We start from the raw sequence: 25,864 nt of genomic DNA, 5'->3' as shown, positions 1-25,864 counted from the left end.
TCAATTAGTAATTGGATGTTAGGAGGATCTTTAAGTTTTAGTTGAGTTTTACTATGGGATTTAATTAAGACTTTAAAAGATCCTTAAAAAACAACTATTTAATCTACTCAGCCTTCTATAAAATGGTTCATGATTATGGATGCTTTTTCTTCAGAGCATTTTTAACATTTTAACATAGCCTTGGAATATTCCTTCCTCCCTTCCTCCCTTCCTCCCGTCTTTCCTGTCTCTGTCTCTCTCTTTCACTCTCTCTTTCACATTTGAATTTTTGACAAATATATGGCAACTTGAAAAAAGGTGTGCACATCCAGATGATTGTGTAAATAGAGGACTGAAATAACACTTAAGCATTGCTTGATTATGGGACACAAAACAAACAAGGCATTTATGAAGCACAAATTCTCTCAGTCCTTTGAGTTACAATCATTTAAAATGAATTTGACTGTCCTTAATAGTAATCTTTGGCACTGATTTTATTTATAAAGTTTAATAGTGTATGAATATATTTGCAGTTAGAAGTGTAGAAACAGCAAACAAACTGATTTTAAAATATGCCTATTAAATTAGCAGAAAAGGAAATGTATAAAGTGGTATCATCTACCTATGATCTTACACGAAGGCATCGCCTTCCACATGAAAGATGAGCCAGAAAACAAAGGCACTGAGTCAGACACTTCAGTGGTTAAAAGTATAGACAACACAATTTTTTTCTCGGGAGCACAGAGCATCTGATCTGTCACTTCCAGAAGCTAGTTATTCCTTACCTTAATCATTTCTGACACTCTACTGGATATAAATTCCTGCATGGTAAAAAATTTTAAATTTAACTTATTGACAGCCATTTAAATGACAAGGAAATGTATGCTGAAATTGCAGTATTTTCTTGTTAAAGATGACAATGTATTCCTTGAGGGAGTACTTTTCTGATGTGTTACATAGCAATAATAATAGATTATCATAGATTTAATGGAGAGAAATAATTAAAATTACATAGGCAATCTCAGTCTATCTAGAGAGAACTCTAATTACGCCACATCTCCTTTGCATTATAGCTCTTCTGTCAATTTCAGCGTGATGTATTTTGTCATTTTTATGCAGATGAAATTCTCAGCCTTTAATAGACTGAAGAATTTAAGTTTTGGCAGGATTATAAAAGACTATGTCATTTTACATTAGTAGAAATTTGAAAGACTTGCAAGATAAACCTTTATGACCTTCCTACTTCCAAACAGAAAAAGAGGAAAGGTAGTTAAAGTATAAGTGCTCAGGTTTTTATTCATTTGTTTTTACTGGGATTGCTTCCTTTAATAGCTCTGTGAAAAGGAAGGACACAAAATTCCCCAAAGCTTTTGGCAGGAAAAATTTGTCAAAGAGAGAAAACAGTAGAACTATTGTCTTACAAAGGATAGTAGAGGGAACAACAGGTGAGATGATGTCCTTCAGAATAAGAGTAAGGAGCTAAGGAGAAAAGAAAGAAATTTCAAGGAAGCTGGTTAATAAAAGAGAAAATGGACATCAGATAGGATATGACCAGAGGCCAGAAAAGGAAGAAAGAAGGAAAAAGGAAGAAAAAATATATAGGTGCTCAAAAGAAATGGCAGGAACAGTAAGCATCTACAAACATTCACTCTAATAATGTGGAAGAACTGTTATGTAAGACTGTGATATATTTACCTTAATGATGGAATTGGATTTAATAAGTTTATACGACATAAAAATTTTGCCCTCCTGTGTTTCCAGGCAAAAAAAAATTAAAAGGTCTCATCAAATATGTCTTTTCTGCTTGAAAAAGATCAGAGGATATCTGTAACTTCTAGTCCCTGGTATCTTAGAAGTCATTGAATACTGTTTTCACTTGATGTATGTGAATTTAGAGGATATTCTAAAAGAAATGGCTGAGGTTTGGCTGGCTCTTTTTCACTTAGTCTTGGAATACTTGTAAGGTTTCACTTTTTAGTGAGATTGTCAATAATAAAAAAAGCAGCAAAAACAATTTGGTTAAGAATGGACTAGTTAGTTATTCATGAGAACTGATATTAGTCCTAAGCATAGTCACCAGAAAGAAAATGTGAGAGTGTATACATAGATTTGAAGAACATAGTTATCACTGATGTTAATAAATAAACCTTTATGGACAGCATATAACATTAAAAATGTCTCTGGAAACTACCTGCATTGCTAGGATGTTTTGTTCTTTCCCTCAACACACATAGCAAGCTCAGCCTCTATTTCAGAAGTCTTTTGAGGGCTGTGTAAATGGAGAATTAAGCAGTGTGCACATTCAGTACCCATTCTGATCATGATAGATGGTGATGATGTAATTTTAACAGCTCTTGGGGGTGAAATCAAGGTGCACGGGAAGAGACGCAGTGTGGTGCCAAGCCAATCTGAGCAGATCCTAACCTACAAAGTTTAAAGTCATAATATGAACCAGAGTGGTGAGTATGCTCTGTTGTTCAGTTCAGGCTTAACTACTCCTTGCTTCATTTTTCCATAATCTCATGAAAAAAAGAAAAAATAAGAGAAAAAAAAATCGTGTATGGAAATGAACAGTTAGCATTTTCTGCTACAGGATCAGCTCTTTCATGAGTTGTTCTTCAATGGTTTCAGCTCATGAACAGATCATCTGCTCTTGCATATGCAGTCAAACCATAATTTTTTCTCAACTTGATGGCTATAGTGTACTTAACCTTCACGGTGGGAGCATTTTTGAGCACTGTCAAACTACTGAAATTCTCAGCAGCAATGGGGAGAGGTACTGCAACTATTAACTATTAATTTGTCCCACATGGTATCAATAATGACTGGAGATACCGAAACCATCAGTAATTACATTTTTTCAACACTGTGGTTTACTCCATGTCATGAAAAATATTTGACTGTTAGACAAATTTTTTTCAGAAATCCAACATTTTTATTTTCTTCGTGTGTCATTAAGTCACATGACTATAAAATTGCGCCAGTTGAAATGGACATTAAAGATCATCTGGTTCTACTCTCCTGCCATGGAAAATGTTACTGAGCATTAGACTGTGCTGCCTAGGCCCCCATCCAGCCTGGCCTTGAATGCCTCTAAGGATGGGATATACACAGCTTCTCCCAGCAACCTGTTCCAGTGCCTCATCACCCACTGAGTAAAGAATTTTCTTCTAACATTAACATGCAATCTAAATCTGCCTTCTTTTAGTTTAAAACTATTTTACCTTGTCATATCGCCATCAGACCATGTAAAATGTTACTCTCCATCTTGTTCAGAAACACATTTTATGTACTGGAAGTCCACTATAAGGTCACCTCACAGCCTTCTGATCTCCAGGCTGAACAAGCCCAGCTCCATCAACTTTTCTTTATAGGAGAGGTGCTCCAGCCCTCTGATAATCTTAGTGGCCCTCCTCTGGACTCTCTCCAAGAGCTCCACATCTTTCCTGTATTGGGAGCCCCAGACCTGGACACAGTACTGCAGATGGGGCCTCACAAGGGCAGAACAGAGAGGAACAATCACCTCCCTGTTCCTGCTGGCCACCCCTCTTCTGTTACAGCACAGGATACTGTTGGCCTTCTGGGCTGCAAGAGCATGCTGCTGGCTCTTGTCCAGCTTTTTGCCCACCAGGACCCCACATCCTTCTCCTCAGATCTGGACTCCCAGTCCATACATATATCTAGGATTACTCCAATCCAGGGGCAAGATCTTTCACTTGGGCATATTGCACCTCATTAGGTCCACTTCAGCCCACTTCTTGAGCTCATCAAGGTTCCTTTGGATGCCATCACTTCTTTCTATTGTCGCAACTGCACCACTCAGCTTGGTGTCACTCATAAACTTGTTGAAGATGCACTCAGTCTTACTGCCTATGCCCCCGATAAAAATGTTGAAGCATAAAAGGGGTTTCCTTTTTCTTACAACCTTAGAACTTTCCTTTTTCCCTTTATAGACAACTCACATCAGTGTTAAAGCAGAAAAGTTAAAAAAAAAAAAAAACAGATGAAGCAGAATTTATGAAGCAGATTTTATTTAGCTTGCATAGTAATACAAGAACAGATGAAGTGTGACATTAGTATGCTAACAAGTGGCTATATAGAATTTCTTCATTTATTGTATTGTTTTTTTAAGTTATCTCCAGTTTACTTTTTTTTTCCTTACTGTATATTTCAAATGTTTTATCTTGCAAATTGAATTTTAAGGAACTTGGTGATATTTTCCTATATATTTGCTGTGCAACTATGTCAGTTATTAAATTTTACAAAAAGTTGCTACAGCAGTACCAAGGAGATGTTGAGGTATGCTTACATACAGTCTGTCTGCATGTTTGTCAGCAGTAAAATGACAAACACAACTGTTCATTTATTGAAATTACTGAGGAAAATGGCCAACAAATAAGAAGAATACAGTTAATGTTAATGGGGTGAAAGACTCAACTCTGCTTTCTAGCCTTCTGCCTGTATAGAACTGCAAACAAACAAGTCTGCCTTGGAGCAGGACAGAGAGCTCAGGTGGGGAAAAAACATTAACAATTTTTGAGATGTCTGATTGTTCCAGATAACAAAGCAGAAGTGTTTTGTGCTGCAAATTAGCATTTTCTTGAACTCAGAACATCTCATGGATTCAGCCAATTCTGCTATGTAGATGTTTGCAAATAGACTTGTCATCGTGTAATTGCTTGCTTTATTAAAGTAATTTTAATTTAGTTGATCCGTTTCACACGTCTTTTTTTAAAATGAAAGTATCCCAATTCCTGTTGATCAGCCTGAATAGATCTCCACTGATTGCTGAGGAGCCTTAGGAGAGAAAGACAGATGCAGATGTCTCCACAGGACAAGCCTTCATTTAGCTAGGGGAATTATGAGGTCCATTTAGGAGGCTGTTTATATGGTGCTGATGAAAAGGTAAATAGATTTTATGCGAGTACAGTAATATTTAGGTATCCAAAAGAGCAAATCTGCAATGAGTTGTAAATTCCCTCCCAGAGGTAAACCTGGCTATTAGGAAAGCCTCTGCAATTTGGGTTGTCCTTTAGGAACTCTAATAGGATCTCCAGATCAGGAGTTTTCCCCTGATTTGATCTCACCTCTGCATTTCAAGCTATATAAAACACAAAGAGAGGATCACAGATCAATCACAAATTATGTTTTTCTTGATATTTTCCATCACCTTATAGATAACTCAGAGCAATAAAAAAAATCTATAAAAAGAAAACAAGACAAAGAAAGCATACATATGTACTGATTCAAATACCACATTTAATTTAAAATATAATTAGAAAGTCCCAGAGATTGTAAAGTTTTATTTATTATACATATCCACATTACCCTTATGGATGAGTACTATCAATCAACATTTGATTTTGCTATTAATATTTCTTTGCATATTACCAATATTAATTTTTTATCTTGTCCAGAACCCAAGACCTTTCATGTGATTTATATATGAAAGGATATGACCTACTAGTAGCTTGTTTACCTGGATTCTTCTAATACTTTGTATCCTTCAGGTGTAACTTTGCAAGCCTGTCCCTTCATCAGGAAAGACTCCTCTGACGTTACCTTCAATACTGACTTTTTGTCTTTCTGCTTTCCAACCCACTACTTCATTTGCATTTTTTTTTTCTGCCTCCTACAGTCCCTGATAGCTTCTTTTCCTCTGAGTTGATTACCAATTTATCACTGTATGAAATCTTATGACAATGATTCAAGAAACAACAGAAAGTTATTTACACATATCCTATTATACTGTGTATAAAATGTCACCATCTACCTTCCTCCTCCTTTCCTCTCTATTATAATCTGTAACTTAATAATTCACAAAGAGACAGTGGGAAGATAAACAAGAGAATTCATTTATATTCATTCCTCACAATTAAAACCTTTACTGTTGTCTTGCTTGTTTACTCAGTTGTTACATTCTTATACAATAAACATTTTTATAGTTCAAATCTGTTCCTTTACTATTGCTTTGTAATAGTTACTTACTGGACATTTTATTTTCCAGTCCTGATTTGTGTTTCTTTATCTAGACATCAGCACAGAGAAACAAGTAGTTACACAACTTTGGAGTGTAGAAAAACATCAGCTTAGATGACCATTACGGCAGCTATACTTTTTTTCCAGAGTTTGCAGAGCACTGTTTCTTGACATAGAGTTCCCCTTGCATTGAAGGAAGAGATGACTGCCTCAGATCTCCTCAGTCCCTCAAAAGAGTGAAGAAGATTTGTGCCTTGATATCAGTGTATCCCACTTCAGCTGAATTTCTACTACCTTGGAAGTAACTGCTTCTTATTAACCAGGTTTTCCTGTATACTTTCTAGGTGGGTATACCACCATTAGCATATTTTCAGGTAATTTATTTTCCCCTCTCCCTAATAGCTTCCTGTTGTCAGTAGGACAACCTTTCTTGTCATGTTTGACAGGTCCGATTGCAGAAGAGCTTCCAGAAAATGTTTCTTTTGCCCTGATTTGCTGTAGATTCATCTTTTTTGAGAGATCTTGTATTGTCCATTCTTATTAGTCCTCCACATTATGAGCCCAATGAATTATTTCTTTTTGTCTGGAGAGAAATACACTCAGTTTTACATTAGTAGGGATGAAAAGTTTTTGACATACAGTATGAAATAAAATGTACCAAAAATTATTTCTAACCCTATCAAAATGTTCTATTTCTTTAATGTCTAATATTTGCCTCCGGAAAAGCATCAATATTATGTTCTGATACTATTTCATTCTGAAGTGACTATGATAGAATTACAGAATCATATCGAATCAGAACAGTTTGGGTTGGAAGGCAACACAAGGATCATCAAGCTCCAACCCCTCACCACAGAAAGGGCTACCAACCTCCACATTTAATACTAGACCACGCTGCCCATGGCCCCATCCAACCTGGCCTTGAACACCTCCAGGGATGGGGCATTGCCACTGTGGAAAGGGCAAATATTCCAGTGACTATTCAGTGAACACTTCAATGAAGCCCACATTTTCCTGAAAAATTTTTTCAGCTTCGTAGAATCAACATTGTGAGAGTATTCTGAGGGAATTTTCAGGCAGCTCAGCCCAAAATGGAAAATTTAGTTGTAGAAAGTTTTAATTCTTCTTTCCACTTAATTTGGCTGCTAGATGTGGGAATATGTAGCAAACAGTGCTCCATTTCTTTCTTATTTGTTCCAAAAAATCTAGCCATTGCTGGAATTTCACTGCACGTGAATGAAATGCTTGGGCAATGTGGAAAAAACTCCTGATGGAAAGATGCTCTTCCATTGTATGAGTAATGAAATGCCCAGCATGTTACTGTAGCTGTGTTGCCTTGATTAGAACACATCTGTATTTATGCACATGCTCACTGGAGTCATTATTGTAGCAACACAGCGCTCTTAATATTTGTAGACTGCTCATCTTTTTGTATTTTATTATTTTTTTTAATTTACAATTGCTCATTTATTTCATTGTTGAGAAGCTTTGTACCCTACAATAATTAAAGAAAATTCTAATTATCCATCATCCTAATCCTGCATTTTCTTCTGCTGAAACCTCATTTAACCAACTTTATTTATTTTATTCCATGTTACTTGCTGCTTTAGGGATTTTTTACTGCCTCCAGATCTCTTTAATACAGAGGTTTGTGACAGTAAGGTTGATTGTATATTTGCTACCACCTGTGGGGATCTCTGAACATATGACATCTAGTGTCCGGGTTTGGAGTTTACTTTGTTCATGGAGGAAATTCACAGCTATTTCCAGAATACAGCTATGTTCGTTTTAATGGTTGTAAATTACATCTGTTTAATCTTCACTTTTCAAAACATTGTTTGCTTTTTCCCTCTCTCTTTTTTTTTCTCTCTCTTATCTGTATTGCAGGCAAGATCTAGGAGAATTTTTAGGCAGCACCTGGGCCTAAGGGGACCTTGCCTGAGGGAGCAGCGTGAGCAGCTTTCTGTACCCAGCAGCAGAGCAGATACTCCCTATCCAGCATGACGGAGATGAGATAGATAGATGTGGCAGTCAGAAAGCTGGAAATTAACAGGAGATGAAGCAAAATGCTTCAGGCATATTGTGTGGATTGCAGGTCACAAAGGAATTTGCTATGTTGTAGAGGAGAAAACCTCAGAAGAGAGCCTGATGAACAGGGGAAATGCAGTAACTCAACCCTGAGGATTATGTAATAACTGAAGAACTAAGGAAAACTGAAAACCGTAGCTGGACCATGATTGCTCTTCTGTGAATATCCCAAGAAGGATCCCAAAGGTGGACTACTGAATTGCTAATCCTGATGGCATAGTGCACAGAGAAAAAAAAAAGCAGGTGGCAGCAATATAGGCCACTGTAATTTTAGGGAAGAATTTTCATTTGTAAAAATTGAGATGAAAAACCATTAAAATGCTTCGGCACTATAAGCAATATGTAATGCATGCAGATGCTGGTCGGAGGTTTTCATGCTAATGCTGTAAGATATTTTTAATAGAAGCTAATTGCTCTATTAAAATTAAAATTTATTAAATCTACAGCATTGCTTTCATTCACTAATTTCTCACTTCTTAGGGAGAAGAGATATAATTCACTTTATCATTCAGCATTTTACTTTTTATAGTGAAGAAAAAAATAAACATTAAACTAGTAATCTTTACGTTATCATGGTTATAAGTTACTGTTCTTAAAAATCTTCTGATTTTTAGACTTTTTTCAAGTCAAAATGTGTTTCTAAACAGCAACTTGCAGCTCACAGTATTTCTGAAGTGCAATCCATAATGCTCAGAGTTAGCCAAACTTGAGAACAAGTTCTGGAACTGCAGTTGATGCCCTGTCACCTGACTCGTTAGGAATTCTCCTCCAGTTGTGCAGGCAGAAGGTGAGAACTGCCTGCCGTCCATTAGAAGATGCCCCTGTCACTTTTCCCTGCAGAGGCAAACTCTGAGCAGTTGTTCAACTGAAATACACTTGTCTATGCTCTCCAAGCTCTAAAAGGAGACTGAAGCTGTCATTATGAAGGTATTCATAGCTACTAGTTTCTCTGAAGCTGGCTGATGAAGAAGCAGGCTACTGGGTAGCTGGAGCATGAGCCTTCCCATCTCTCTGTGTTGGATTCTGTAGTGCTTCTTCAATAAGAAGTTATCTAACTTTACAAATCACAAATGCTGTTCCCCAGGGGTCAGTTCTGGGGTCTGGCCTGTTCAATACCTTCATTGCTGACCTGAATGAAGGCACTGAATGCATCCTTAGTAAATTTGCTGATGACACCAAATTGGGAGGAAGCGTTGAGCTGCCTGGGAGTAGAAAAGCCCTACAGAGCAATTTGGACACACTGAGTCATTTGGCTGAGGCCAATAGGATGCAGTTCAACAAGACCAAGTGCCAGGTCCTGCACTTTGGCCACAACAACCCCAGACAGCACTACAGTCTTGGGGCAGACTGGCTGGAAGACTGTGTAGAGGAAACAAACCCGGGAGTATTGGTCAATGCTCAGCTGAACATAACCCAGCAGTGTGCCCAGGTGGCCAGGAAGGCCAATGGCATCCTGGCTTCTAAAAGAAATAGCTCAGCCAGCAGGAGCAGGGAAGTGATCATCCATCTCTACTCAGCTCTTATGAGGCCGCACCTCCAGTGCTGCGTTCACTTTTGGGCCCCTCACTACAAGAAAGACTTGGAGGCCATAGAACATGTCCAGAGAAGGGCAGTGGAGCTTTGAGGGGTCTGGAGCACAATTCTTATGAGGAGCAGCTGAGGGAGCTGGGATTGTTCAGTTTGGAGAAGAGGAGGCTCAGAGGAGAACTTACTGCTCTCATACTATTTGCTCATTTTGTAGCGTACGGGCTTGTGAAAGATAAAATTTTGAATGAAGACTCCCAGTAACCTTGTGATCTAAAGTATTCAAATACCAAGGAAATCTGTCCAGAAGAATATCCTCATGGGATGAGAAAACTTCTCATCATTAAGCTGATTTCAGATGGCCACTGTCCAGTATTTCCTGAAGATGTCAAATGCTTTATGATGAAAAAAAAAAAAAAATTGGTCATCATACAAAGTATGCACATGTCTCTGAATCACAGCTTGCTTTACCTGGATTCTAGTTAGCAGGTTTAGGAAAATACATGAGCTAAGCAGTTTTTCTCTTTCAACACTGGCGAGCTCCTCCTTTGACTTTATTTAATGGGCAAGAAAATGAAAGGCTTTGCATATTTTTTATAACAGTCTAGAGATTCTAATACTCTAATTGTAGTACTATTTATGAGCAACAGAATTCAACTAAATTGGAGAAAATAAAATTACAGAGCTCTGTCCAAAAAATTTTCATTGTTACTTACAAATAACTTCAAATAAAAAAAACTGTAAACACACAACCACTCATTCTGTGAGTGGTTATTAGTGCTAATGGGCCCCACAACCTTAAACATTAACAACCACAACAGAATGCATTTCAGAATCCTTTGCAAAAAGAAACTTATCATTTTAGAGTATTTAGCTAGGCAATTGTAAAATTAAAGGTTTCATATTACCGATAATTGTTCCAAGTCTTGCAGGTTAGAATTCAGTGCTTTGGGTAATGGTATTTTGAGCTGTGCATTGTGATTATTAACTTAGAAGTGCTACATGCAGGGAACAATAATTGTTCAGCCAGAAGGGGACTAAGATATAGGGGGAAAGCTCTGTATCTGTTTGAAGAATTGTTTCCTTACAGGCATGTAAAATCTCAGAAGAAATAAAGAGCAGAATACCGTGAAATATGTCCTTATGGGGACAAAAGGTACTAGGATCAAGAAGAGATTTACAGATAGCAACATGACATATGTAATCTGAGGCACCTTTTTAACCAGTAAAACCCATAGCCCAAAGTCTTCCTGTAGTAAGCATTACAATTAATTGATTTGAAATGAAAACTAAACTACAAATCCTTTTCTATAAGAATTCATCAGTTAGCATACATGGGACCTCAGCACAAGAACGGCCAATAGGTGTCACGTGTTGCTTACACTCTGCCCCTTCCAACCTTAGAATGCTTTAATGCAGCCCAGCAGAAAATTGCATGTAAAGCTCTCAGGTGTTGGCAACTGAGTTCATACAGCACTAGAAGCCACTTCATTGTCTCAGTGTGAAACTGACCCTGAAATTCCAGCTCGGAGATCAGTGCAAGGTCAGTTCCCATGGTGGCATGTGACTAGTAAGCAACAAAGGAATTCATGGCTGTGACTTCTCTCCCAGCATTAGATGACTAAGTCCTTCTGCAATACAGCTGATTTGCTTGATATAGGAAATGAAATCAGTCGGAGAGTCTATGACAAGTAAACAAGGAGGCTTATGTGATGGAAAAGAAAAATAGTTTTCAGCTGCAGTGTTCAACTCATTTCAAGAAGAGAAAGATTGTCATTTCAGATTTTTCTAAGTATCATGGTTTGAAAGATCCTACCTGAAAGCGCATCTCAAGCTGGATACATCTTGAACTATTCTTGTCAGTGATAACCTAGTTCTGGAATGTACTAGAAAAACAAAGCAATGACACTTGGCAGAATGGAAACCTATGTGAAATCACTCCTAGCTTCGACTGGGACCCAGCTCTGTTTAAAATCTAAGGGATTTCAGGGGAAAAAAACAAATAAAAAACAGTGACACACCAGTTAACTTTTAACTACTTAACGTCTTTGAAACATGTTTGGGGAGGAAGCCAGCAAGCACTAATAAAGTAACTCAGGTAACAGCTGCTAATTAGCTTTACAAATGGAGAACATCAAAACCTGGGTCTAGGACTATCGCTAGTTTATGTGGACCATTCCCATCAAAAAACAAAACCCAGTTAAAACACTGAAAACAACAGCCTCTTGCAGCCTGGGGCGAACACCTGTGTGGTTCAGCATGCCCGTGGTGCTGGCATGACTTAGCCAGCAGACTGGGAGGGTTGACAGTAGGCTGGGGTGAGTGCCCAGAGTGTCACAGGACAGGAACCTCTGTCCTGTCTGGCAGGTGGATCTCAAGATTGTCCCAGTGGTGCAGTTCTGCTCTGACTGCCCACTGTAAGTGTGGCAGATGAGGAGGTGGCAGTCCCCTGAGTGTACAGAGCCCTTCTGCAGCTGCTGAGCTTAATCAGAAAATCATTTGGTTATTTATCTTAAAAAAACAAAACAAAACAAAACAGATATTGCTGTTATGTTAGTTGAATGGGAAGAAAACATTTTTTTTCAAGCTATATTCATGGTTTGGTATGTTTTTTAAGTGGTTGATTTTGCATTATGTCAGTGTGTTGTTTTAGATAGATAAACTGACAACAAAAGCTACTGTTTTCCTCCCAGTCTGTTTGTCTTTTCCTTCATGTTTTTTCTTGCTTTGGTCTTGGCTTTAACTTGTGCATTTGCTTTTCCTTACTCTTTTCTTTGCTGATGTTCTTATATTGAAGTCTGTAATGGAGGTAAGATGCAGTAATTTCTTTGTTCTTTGTTTCATTTCTTCTAATTAAAGTCGTGAGAACAGAAAGCCATCTGTATTATGTTGAATGATCTAATTACAACTATAATAATATGAATAGAGATAGATAGTATATTAAAATGGGGCTTGTTATTGTCTTTTGACTTAAAAACCATTCAAATTCAGTGTGCTCGAGGAATGTATCCATCTTTGAGTATGCTTGAAATACTGTGTGAGTTCTTCTGTTCGATTTCTATTTATTTTTCTTGACACACTATTATTTTGTGTGTCTAATGATAGAAGATTAGAGCATAGTTATGCAGTGGCTGAGTTTTCTTTTCAGTATCTCCAGTATTTGGTCCTAAAAGTGTTCTGAAAATGGATGTAACTTAGGAATTATTTTGTGGGACCCATATCACCGTCTTATTTTAGAGATGAAAAGCAACTCAGAGTAGATTTGCCCTCTGGAACCACATTCAATAAATAAAGGGATGAAATATGGAGAGGAGGCAGGTCTTTGGATATCATATGTTCAGTGGTAATGCCCCAGTTTGTATCATATGGTAATGTGAAATAGTGCCACAATTCAATGCCATTTACTTCTGTTATAAATCTGGATATATTTACAAGAAGCAAATTAAGCTATAATACCATAGTGACATGGAATAGATATGGAGCGCATTGGAGCATTTCCTGTCAAGTAATAAACCTCTGCTTTCTTTGTTGTTATTTGGCTCGAAAGATAATTGGAGATATTTTCCAGATTATTTAGTTTATGATGCATGTATGATTATGTAGATTGCATAATTATCACAGTCATTGTGGCCACACTTCTCAATTACACAAGATTTATCTTCTTAAAAGTACTTCTGATGATCACTTCTCTTGGTTTTTCAGGTTGAGGATGATTTTCTAAGGGCTTTGGGCATGAAAGCAAAACATGGCAGACATAGTTCACAGCCCAAGTTTTGTTGCTGGCCATCCTTTGGTTTAGAGTCAGTCTTTCACTTGTTAGATATAATAGTGAGAAGAATGCTTTTCTGCAGGAGTGTATTCTGAAACAGGAGCACTTCCAGCTGTCACATCAATTTCTGGTGTAACTCTTAATCTTTCTTTTTCTTTCCTCTTATTTAAGGTGTACATTGCAGTACCCAACACAGTGAATAGTGACCTATCAGCATGGACCCTACCAACCTTGGAATGACTGTATGCTACTTGAGGTTGAAATATTGTGGAATTAGAAAACATTGTTTCATGCAATGACAATAAATTATGCATCTTCATGCATGTGGTGATCTACCCAATAGTTAAAACTGTTAGTAGACTTAGATTTGAATACAAAGGATTTACTAATTCCATTTTTGCTTTGTTCATTTTGCAGACGTGCTCATATACAGCAGTTTAAGGTACAACATGTTGCCATTCTGTCCATATTCATTTTAGAATCTAAATGAGCAAATTAAGTGTTTTTATAGAGTCTTTACTGGTATTTTGCATCAGACATACCTGAAACCTCTATTCATTTTTACTTTTTTAGTGGTAAATTTCACCTCACATAAATGCATAAGGTTTTCTTTCAGCCAAGTCTTAATAAAGGGATCTAAAATTTTTAAAGTAACTAATTCATGATTTAATAAGATAGATTATCAGTTATTTGATAGGAATGTGCTTGAACCTTACTCATTCTGTGCTTTGCTAATTCAGACATCCAGCAGTATGTGAACAAAATTCAGTGCCCTCTCTTTACACCCCTGAAGAGATTTAAAGGAAGAAAAGTACATTTTAATGTAACTATAAATTGCTTTTATTAGTGATACCTTACATAGTATTTGTCAGTTCTCTTCAAAGTTTTATTACAACAAATGAAACTAAAGCTTACCCACCCCTCACATTGCTTTTTTTATGGCATTCTTTTTTTCATAAAAGGCCAGTGTGAATGCAGTCCTGGGTAGCCTCAACAAGTGGAAGGCAATCCTGCCAACAGTACTGGGTTGGAACTACATTGTCTTTAAGGTTCTTTCCAACCAAAGCCATTCTATGATTTTATGATTCTGTGGATTTTCAGGTGTCCCTTTCTCAGTGACTGAAGACCTAGACAGAAATTTCTGTTGATGTGTCAGTACTGGAGAAGAAAGGTTCATCAGAAATCCAGTTAGATAAAATGTCAGGAGCTTCTGAGAGCAGCCGTAGTCCTCCTGCTGACAAATCAAGATTGTGTTTGTTGTACATAGATTTAGATTCAGTATCTCCACCAGCATGCCCCTTGGAGCTAACAAATGATTTTGAGAACATGCTTCCAGCAAAGCAACTTTTTTTCAATTTGCACATTTCAGGCTCTTTGACACTCACTGTTCAGAAAAGCAAGACCTTTTCCCACATCTGAGTGGAATTTTAGGAGCACAGAAGACAATTCTGTTTTCCCATTTACTACAGGTACTCTGTGCAGTCAGGTGGGAGTGAATGCTGATCATGAATATCTTTTCCTCACAGGGAATTTCTGGAACGGAAGGCAGATTGTTAGCATATTCTTTGACCACTGTTTTTTAAATGAATCAAGAGGATGGGGATGAATTTGCTTGTGCAGAGTTTAAAGTAGAGGAAATAGTTCAGCGTTTGATTTTCTTCTGTCACTGAAGTATGTAATTTTGTGTTCCAATCAAGAATGTCTAAACATACCATGGTTAAAGTGCACAATTTGTGTATTCTAAACATCCTTCTTTCTATTAGGTTAAGTATGACTCATCAGAAACATCTAAATCCTGACTGGTGATTCACAAATGGTGAATTGCTACTCTTGGAAAAAGAACAAGAGGAGAACAAACAGATGACTCATAACATTGCCAGAAGCTCTGAAAAATCATTCAGTTTCATGATCAGCTTATCAAGCACTACTGTGAGAAAACAAAACAGAGCTTTGATGTTACGCTTCTATTCTTTTAATATCTAAAGGCTTAAAATTTTAATCACCTTTGAAAGAGCATATAGGTAAAGCAAATATGAACAATCATGTAAGTAGACGTATTGGTATGGTATCTTGGACTCCATCAGCAGAGGGGTGGCCAGCAGGGACATGGAGGTGATTGTCCCTCTCTACTTTGCTTTTGTGAGGCTCCATCTACAGTACTGTGTCCAGGTCTGGGGCCTCCAGTACAAGAAAGACAAAGAGCTGTTGGAAAGGGTCCAGAGGAGAGCCACAAAGATGATCAGAGGGCTGGAGCACCTCTCCTATGAAGACAGGCTGAGGGAGCTGGGCTTGCTGGAGAAAAGAAGGCTGAGACCTCATTGCAGCCTTTCAGTACCTAAAGGGAGCCTACAAACAGGAGGGGAATCAACTCTTTGAAAGGGCAGATAACAACAGAACAAGAGCAAATGAAGTTGAGGGAGGGAAGATTTAGGTTGGATGTGAGGGGGAAGTTTTTTACAGAGAGAGTGATGAGGTGCTGGAACAGGCTGCCCAGAGAGGTTGTAGATGCACCGTCCATCCCTGGAGGTGTTCAAGGCCAGATTGGATGGGCCCTGGGCAGCCTGGTCTAGCATTAGGTGGGAAGGTTGGTGGCCCTGCATATGGCAGGGGGGTTGGAGATTCATGATCCTTGAGGTCCCTTCCAACCCTGGCCATTCTGTGATTCTGTGATTTGCTACTCTAAGGAACTTAAGCTTACTCTTAAATACATTTTTTAAAATTTTTAAACAAGGGGCAAATGAATGAAGTAGGTGGTGGTATAGGGTGAGCAGAAGAAAGCAATCCAGGAAACCATATACAGCAGAACAAGTCATTTAGAAGCATTTTCATTTGGTTAAACAAAAACAAACTTGTCCCAGAAACCTCCATAAGTAACAATGGATTAAATAGTAGAATGTAATTTCATGTTCAAGAATTAAGCCAGGACCACAGTTTGCAGAAACATTTCTGGCTGTTGGGAATATACCATAAGGCTGTGAATTGTATTTGAGAACATACATTTCACAAATAACAACTTGTGAAAGCTGGAGTGACACAAGAGAGTGACAGATTTGGACCATTTAAAGAATAAATATGTTCTTGGTTAAGCAGATATGCAAGAGGCCCCAGAGGAGTGGAGAGCAATGAGCTATTATTATGTAAGTAAAGCAGATGGAGTAGAGGGTTAAAAGAAAAGAGAAGAAAATGGGTGATCTTGGCAACAAAACATCAGGAGTTACTTATGTATGTGATATACACTTTTTTTTTCCTCTGGTGACAGAATTTATAATGAGACTAGTAATATTTCTGCTATTTCTGAAAAATATTTCAGTAATAATAATAATAATAATAAATATTTCTGTGGAAAGCTTTTTGTTCCAGTTTGACACTGTTGATGATAAATTTTGAATTGCTCACTGGATTGGAGTTAAACAATTATGCCACCTTAGCTGTATGCTTCCAGGAGCTAGTTTAGACTGATGAAATTTTATTGCGATGTCAAGCTTGTCCCCAGAGGTTACACTGGAAGATAATTATCTTAGCATTGCAGCTATAAAAAAGTACCAAGCTGCTCTAAGTTCAAAGGCAGGTCTTCTCTGCCTGCAAATACCTGAATTAGTACAGAACAGTGAGTGAATGTCTGCAACAGCCTCTGGCTTTCAAAAACAATGCTTGTAAGAGTTTCAGAATTTTGTTTTTCTGGAAGTATTAGACTGAGCGAAGTGTCTGACTGTGGGTATCGACCCAATATTTGCAGATGGCCAAAGCTCAAAAATTTTAACACTCTGTACAGAGCTTTGATAATGGAAAAAGGGCTCAGGTCCTGAACTCAAGGTTATTCTGGTCTTGCACAGTCAAAACAAACATTAATGAGGCAAATATATAACAGAATGGCATATACATGGCCATTCTGTTTCTCACTAACTCAGAGCTAAAATGCTCGTAAATAGCATCCCTCTGTATCCATTATCAGTTCAGATACTGTGTGAAAAACATTTGTCTTTCAATCCAAGTTCATAACCTATGATAAAGAAGTCTGAATTTCCTAAGAGCTTGTTTTTTCAAAGCTGTATGTGTGAGCATGATTGATTTGAGTTCTAAAAGATCATCAGAAATCATTAGTGGTTTTAATATGGACGCAGAAGTAGGAATCATTTACAGTGTCAGTTGACCATGGATGAGCTGAAGGAGTAAAAAAGTTTTCCCTGTTTATTTCAAAAAGCCATCTGAAATACAAGTCTATGTATATAGCTAACATAGCTTAATCTTTTTTTCATGTATGAAACCTGAACTAGTTTCCCATTTGAACTTATAATGTTGTTACAGCTTTAACATATAAAAGAATAAATCAAATTCTTGTGTAAGAATACTGTTTGTACCTTATAAAATCTATTCCAATACTCCTTATGGCACTAAGCTAATGCCTATTGTGAATGTCTAAGAATGGATCAAATGTGAAGGGGAAAATTAAGCCAGTCAGTCTTATCAGTAATGCAGCTAAGATTTCCATGCAAATGTGCTGCTATATAATTAGTAACTTAGTTGCTAATTGACAAATCAGTTCTGATTATTGGTTAGTGAAATCTACACACTTTTTAGCATAAAACATTCTAATGGATGTTTCTGACTATAAACATGTTTCACTTCTTGAAAAAAAAAAGCAGTAAATACTAACCATGTTTTATTTAAAGTTGTGGAAAGAATACTGTCTGATTACATTTAAACAAGCTCAGTTCTTATAACACAGTATCAAGATGGATGCAGAATGCTTGTCAGAGCTGATGCTCTTGAGTAAAGCATTATGACAACTCTTTCAAATATTGAAAGAAGGGAGAATTTATGCTGGATTTCTAAATGAGTCAAAATATCCCTGTATAATAAATATAAAGATATATATTCCAGTGTTTTTATTTTCTTGGTGCTTCACATTCCTCCTGAAGATGGGTAGTCTGAATGATTTCAAAATAAAGTGAACTAACACTACAGTCAGTGCAAGGATGAAATTTAACAGCAAATTTCAGATTACTTATGCCTTTTGTGTTCAGCTTTTCAAGAGTGGGTGACCGAAGTGGGGCAGAGCTTATGGTGTAGTTCTGTGGTAGAAAGCAGTCTCATCAAAATGGGATATTTGACCAGATAATTTCTCTACAGTTGCTGGAGATGCAGGTTTCAATGTGTTAATCTGCTAAGTGTTTATTTTTAAGCTAAAATACTCAGTTTCCTACATAAAGTGTAGCTCAAGGAGATTTTACACTGAGATTAGTTTGCCAGAATAATGTGCACTAGCTGAGGGTACTTCTGTGATAATAAAAGTGCATGTCCTTATAGATTCTGTTGGAGGGAGCTCTCAATGCAAGGCATCTGGTAAGAATAAGAGGTGTTTCTTCCAGTTTCCTGCAACTGACATCTTTCTTTCTTGTTTCTTTATGGTGTGGATACCTTCTTTCACGGAATCATAGAATCACTAAAACTGGGAAAGACCTCTGAGGTCATCCAGTCCAACCACCCACCTATCACCAATATTTCCCACTAACCTTGTCCCTCAGAACAACATCTAAACATTTCTTGAACCCTTCCAAGGACAGTGACTCCACCACCTCCCTGGTCAGCCTATTCCATCTTATTCATTATTTGCTATTGGGAGCTTCTTGCATCTGTGATTTCTTTGAGGAAGTTCACTTTTTGCTTTTTCTTTCTTTTTCTTTTTATTTTTTAAGCAAGGGTGCTTTGATTTGATAAAATTTCAATAATTTTTCCACAAGTTCAACACAGAACTGCAACAAGAAGCAATCATGAAACTCATTGTTCCACATTCCGTAAGAAACTGAAAGTCTTGTTCTTTAAAGTCTATTCAGGCAAGCCTATTTTTATAAAAATAAGCACTTTTACACAATGTTTTACTGTGTTACAGATTTATCTTATCATCTTATTTGTATGTTATAATCTGCATTATCTAAATCAAAGAGTAATCATTAGAGACTGTTCTGAGTATCAGGAGAATTAGCACTGTAATTTTTTGATGCTTGCTGTTTGCAAAATAAGTCATGAAACAACTAATAAAAATATAAAATCCTGGAAGAAATGAAGCTGTAATTATGCCACATAGCATATACCATGCATTCGCCATGTCACTGAACACCAGAAGAGGAAGGGCAATGCAATCAGTGCTGTTTCTTTGCAGAGAGGTTTGGCCAGCAGTGTTGTCCTGGCAGTGAAAGAGGATGATGGCCAGCTGAGCTGGGATGGCTGGGAGAACCTGGCTTTTACATGTGAGGACTGCAGTGCCAGTGCACCTGAGGGCAGAATGAACATCTAGACTGCTGGGCCTTCAAATACAGTCTCTACTCTATGCTCCTCTTCTGAATGTCAAATGAACTGTTCAGAGTCATGGAAACACAAAATTACTCTGTACAAGATTAAATTGCTCATCTGCAAAATGTGTTATGTCTTCAATTGTGATTTTCAAAACAAAGAGCTATCCCTGATCCTTTGGCTAAGCTGTAGCCAAATGTGCCTGCATCATCCATGAGGTATCAGATGTGGAAATTATGTGAAGTCTTACCCTTGCCCCCTACTATGGAGCAGGGATAGCTATGGGAATGTTTGCTCTCTGCTCCTGCCTTATATGCATCCAAAATCACCAGAAGTCCCCTGTCTTGCAGCAGCTTAACACTCTGCATTTACACACAAATGTTATGCTTCTCACCATATACGTAAAGGAGAAAAGCACATTTATATGCATGTGCTTTTCTTAAGTGTCTTAAGTGTGTGCTAGACAGGAAGTGTGTTAATGAAGGGTTTACAAATAGTTTTACAAGGGTTTACAATCTGCTTGAAATACTGTCTGCATTAGAACACTTGCAGAAAGTGAGTCTTAGTTAAAAGACCTGTAAAGTGACAAATAAATGTTAAAGCAGAAAATGGATAGATAATTTTGAGTGATAATCAGACCAAAATGTCATTGATCTGTAGAAAATGACAGCACATGCACATTAAAAAAATGAAAGAAGAATAAGTCTCAAGGGATACATTATTTATTATCAAATAAATACTTTTCCAAGATCCATTTTTTAGTGAGATGAACATTAGCCTTGGTATGCTACAAAAGGCCAGCCTTAAATAAAAGCTAATTTCTAAACATTTTTCATAGCTTCTAACTGGCAAGAAGTACTTATCAGTTTGTAAACTTTTTTAGACTTGCCAGTCTGAAAGTAAATTTCTTAAGTAAAATGAACATGTTCTTTTCATTTGAATCATTTATGTCGAAGAGGGCCCTGATTTTCTATTCTTTGATTCATTAGTACAACTCTGGAAGTGAAGCTGTGGAAGTATGACATGGAAAAGGAACTCCTTTTACTTAAGAAAAAAAGGAATAAAGAATTATACTACCTCTCACTTTCTCTCCCTGTGCTGCCTCTAGAGATAACATGGTGTAAGGTAGTCTCTGATTTCAAACACCAGCTTTAGATTTATTAGGTTTTGATGTTGCTTCTAAAATATAAAAATTATTTAGAAATTATTTAGTGTGAGCATGTTAGGTTATTTTGCAAAATCCCACAAAATTAACATTCTTGAATATCTTTGCATCATATCTACTTTCTCTTCCTATTTCCAGGGTAATTGGTTGAGTGCAAATGCAAATTGGTGTTTACAAACAACCACTGAAAGCCAATTTTCCTCTTGTGTGCCCAGCATTTAGAGTTGTGCAAAATATTCTACTCTATTGGGCCTGTTCACTCTCTTTTCTGGAATTGTTCCTTTGGATATTGCACTAGAAATATCTCTAGAGCACATAATAACTGAGCCAGTGCTCAATGCTACGCATGTTTCAAATTCTATTAAACATGACCTTTTAAAATCCTGACCTTAGCTATGCCTTGTTGAGCTCAGGAGCCAGGAGAAACACTGCCTCAGGTCAAAAAAGGAGACACATAAATACTGGCTGCCAGTGTTTCCAGGCAGAAGGAAGCAGCCTTAATCCTTCTCCTTTTTGTGAGACATAGCTGAGTACTCCAGCCTTCCAGCTAGCACTCTACTGCTCATTCTAGGGCATGTTCTGTAGCAGTAGTACAATTCACGTGGACATAGAGGAGGATCCCTTTGCCCTCCACCTCCGTTCCAGCAATGTGATGCCTCCAAGCTATGGCAAACTTGTGTCTCTTGATTATGTATTTCTCAGCCTGTGTGATAGCCTATGGCATGTCAACCTACCACTGCTCCTCACATATAGTTGCTCTTATTCTTTCCCTGAAATATCTTTCTGATGAAGCAACCTTACCTTGCTCTCATCCATTCTGACTTTGGGGGTTTTTAGTGATGAAGTTGATTAGGATTGATGAACCCTAATTATTCAATAACCTCAAGGATTATTAGGACCTTTCAGATGATGAGTATAATATGCCACATGATTTCTTCCCTGCAACCTTTTATATTTTTGCAGCTACACGTGAAAAGGGCAGTTTTCATTGACATGACTTATTCTGACAAACACTGTGTGAAGCAATACATAGTTTTTGAATACAAATGACAGCCAGCTATTGACTTGATTTCACTAGATCAGATTTAAGATTAAATTAATTTTGATTAAAACAGTGGCATTAAAGCTTAGGTACTGTTGTTCTGTTAGGTTCTGGGTGACTCCTTGTATTTCAGACTTTTCCTTTAGTACTAAGAATTAAAAAACATCACAACAAAAGTGAAATATTTTTACCTCTAGCACTTTTCTTTGTCAAAGCCTAACTCCTAAATGCATGTGGATCATTGCTTTTCCTGATAAGGAAGTCTGTAAAGTTTTAAGCTTTGGACTAATTTTTTGTATGATATCCAGATTTTGGAGTAGGTTTATTTGGTCTCAAAGAGTAACAATCTATTATTGAACTGCTTATTGAAATGCTTTCTTTTTCCTGTATGTAATTTGCCAGAAGTTATCACAAAGGTTGTAGAATGGAACAACAGAGTCAAGAGTAAGGTTTTCCATGACCAAGCTGTTGGAGAACATCACTTTCTATTTGTGTAGCAGAGGAGGACAGAGGAGCAGGCACAAACTGGTGGGATGTTAAAGCTGTGGACTTGAAGTATGGCTGCATATATGAGATTGCTAACAAAAACATGAAGAGCTGGAAGGTGATTGGGGGCGGTATTTACTGCCCGGTGCTTTTTTACTTTTTCCTTTTCTTCTTAGCTGTCACAGCATGTGTGTTTGGAAATAAATTCCAGAAGCTGTTAACTTCTGGAAGCAGTTTCAGATAATGAAAATGATATGCTTCTCTGTAGATACAGGAAAATAATTCATATAAAAAGCATTTCCTAAATAAACTACTGTTTCCATTGGAGTGAGCAAATACATTTTCTGGATATCAAGTAAATACTATCAGAATTCTATTGTAGCAATTACTTTAAGAAGTAATTTGTAACCTCATAGGATATTAGTCTTGTTAGAATTCTATTTTCTTTTAGGTGAAGAGATGATTTATTTCAATGTTTTATTGTTTGTAATTACGGAGTATATCTATGATATGAGTATAGTCACACCATGTAGATTTTTTACACTCTATGCCATATTACTGATTCTGAGTAGGAGTTAACCATACTTTGGCTGTGAGCACATTCTGGCTCCTTTTGCTTTTTTAATGCCTTCAGACCAGAATTTTTTGTCGCTGGGCTACTTTTATTATTCAGCTAAACAGTACAAGTAAATCAGTATACAAAAAAAGTTAGAAGTTACAACTAACTATGGCAGATGAAATCTATCACTAGCAAATACCTCCATTTGCATGTAGAGTGGGGAAAACATAACAAACTTTTTAAAGTTCTTTAGCTCTGAATTCTAATAAGTCAGAAAAGAAGCCTGTGAACTACTCAGTAACAATCTCAGTTCAGAAAGCTGAAGTCAATAGATAAAGTGAAGTAAAAAGTTAAACTTTTCTGGTTAGTATTCTTCATGTAATGCAAAGATTAGGTCAGGTGTGTCCAAATCATGGCCATGGGCTGCGCTGCAATGCAGCTGTCCCCTGTAAAAGTGGTGGCTCCTCTGCTCTGCGGCTTGGCCTGGCCCCAGGCTCACAACCATAGCTCAACAGCAACCACACATTGGTGTCCTGTCAACTCTGTCTGGGCTGAAACCAGGGCATGGGGACCGTGCAGTGCAGTACTAATTCAAGTTATGGCTAATAATTGTGTGCATTTTGATGCATTGCCTAAACACAGTCCTGTGAGCAGCCAAAAAGATGCAGCCTTGCTTTCCATTTTGTTACTGGAATTTGAGAACAGGCTGCAAGATTGCCAAAAAAAATCATGAATTTATATATGTGACTCCACTTTCAGTTAGTATAAATATATTGCCCACAATTTTTCAAATAAAAGCTGTAGAGCTGCAAGAAGATGTTCAGCTCAAAAATCTGATCGCGTCTCGTCACCACTTTCATAGGAACCCTCTTACCAGAGAAAAATGTCATTGATTTTTTTGCGGTATGCACATTTGTCAACAATTTTTTTCAGGGGTGAAGTACACAAAAAGGAAATTTCATCAAAAATCTCTGATGAATACAGTGAGACCTCACTAAGAAATGCAGCCATCAAAACAGATGGATGCATTAGAGTCACAAAAACAAGATCAAATATGCCACCAGTGTTGTTGTTGCGCCTTTAAAAAATGTTTTAATAAATATATTGAAAATTAAAATGCTTTCTTATATTCTACTTCTAAGTTTCTGATTCTTTTGATGATCAACTCCCTCCTCTGCAGAGTCCACGGCTGATGTACTTATATTCCCAATACTAGATCCAACACTTCTGAGTCTGCTTTCTTCAATTTTACTTACTTCTCAATGAAAATAACTTCCTTTCTCTTTAGGCAATATTTGCCATCACTGGGGAACACCAGAAAAAAAAATGGATTGCCACAGGAGTTTAGCTTTTCTTCATACTGTGAATTTTTGGGAAAATTAATCGCACAAGCAGCTACAAAAGTCATGTCAGTACTCATTAATATGAAAAGGAATGTACGTAGACATTTTAAGAGGCTGTAATTATCTGGTAAAGCAAACAGTTTTCTAAAATTTACTGTAATTGTACCAAACCAAACTCATTTTGCATTCTTAAATTCCCAGCTTTATTCATATGCTACTTGACATACTAGGAGTAAAATGGCATTTCTGAGGCTGGTTTAGTACTTTTCTATCTCTTCTAAGTATACAAACATATAAACAGAATTTGGTCAACCATTGAAATATTTGGTGGTTTCTGTTTGCTACCATTAAGCTTTGCTCCCCTTAATTCATTCAGCCTCTGCTCAAATTGCGATATTTGACTCTACATCTCCCCCTCTGCAATTACCAGGCAAGTACACTTGGTTATCTACCTTATGCCCTTATATTAGTCTGAAAAGCTATATGAAGTCATTTTGAGAATAGCTAAGTACTTCTTATTCCTTTTGGGCTATGCATATCAGACTATTGGGAGGGAAGTAAACCATTACCATGCAGTATTAAAATGAGGTTTGGGGACTACTACATTTGGTATTTCCTGAGTGAGGAAGATTCAGAGTACTTTTGAGTGTGACATTTGTCAAGCCTTCTTTATTTTATATACTTAGAGCCAAAATGTGAGTGTCAGTCTCTATAAAGAGTTCTAATACACTTTTTTTTTTTTTTTGTAGCCTGTCACTGTGTTTCAAGAAGGCATTCAGTCTTATGCTCAGCATAATGACTTTTATCCACTGGCTTCATATTTATTTGAGTAGATATTCTGCTGTAATTTGTCTCTATTACTCAATTTGATTAACTGATGGGAGATTAAAAGACGTAACACAACAGTTTCCCCTTTCATTTTTATTACATTGAATATTTCATATTACTTCAAATATTTCATCTTACCTTGATCTATGTTTGCAGAATACTGTATTAAGATTCAAATGAACTTTGCATTTTTCTGCCTAAGAAAATGTGATAATTATCAGCATCAAAATGAAATCTAATTATAGGCATTATTGTTTAATTAACTGGAAGAGTGCTCCTACTGCATCTTTCCATTAAATTTAACATATTGTGAAATTAAGTTCTTTATATCTTTTATATCTTTTATCACTGGAAAAGAAACAGCAAGTATGGAATAGATATCACTAATTTGGGAATATAATTTCAATGCAATCCTCAGACACCATGTGGAATTATTTGAATATAATATTTGCTAGTATTAATAATACCAAATGATAAAAAGCCGTAAATGATTAGGATGAAGCTTCACTATACCCCATACATGTCTCACTGTAAGAAATAAAAGCACAGGAAACAAACTCTATGAGAATGCAATTGTATTCTGAACTGTTTCTATCAACAGAAACGTGGTGTTAGATTCTGAGGACCTGTTTGAGACAAGTCTTCTAAGTGTTAGCAGGCAATATGAAAGAACAGGGAATATTTTTCATAGCATAATTTTTCAGATATAAGAATGACATAAACCTCTCCTGCCTCATTGTACTCGAACAAAATTTTGGTGTGTTACTGATGTTGCTAGTTACTCTGCTAGTGAAAGCTGCAACATCAAGGT

This window comes from Phasianus colchicus, chromosome Z (genome assembly GCF_987193195.1).
Source record: "Phasianus colchicus chromosome Z, bPhaCol1.hap1.1, whole genome shotgun sequence".
NCBI lineage: Eukaryota > Metazoa > Chordata > Aves > Galliformes > Phasianidae > Phasianus > Phasianus colchicus.
This window is presented reverse-complemented; position numbering follows the sequence as displayed.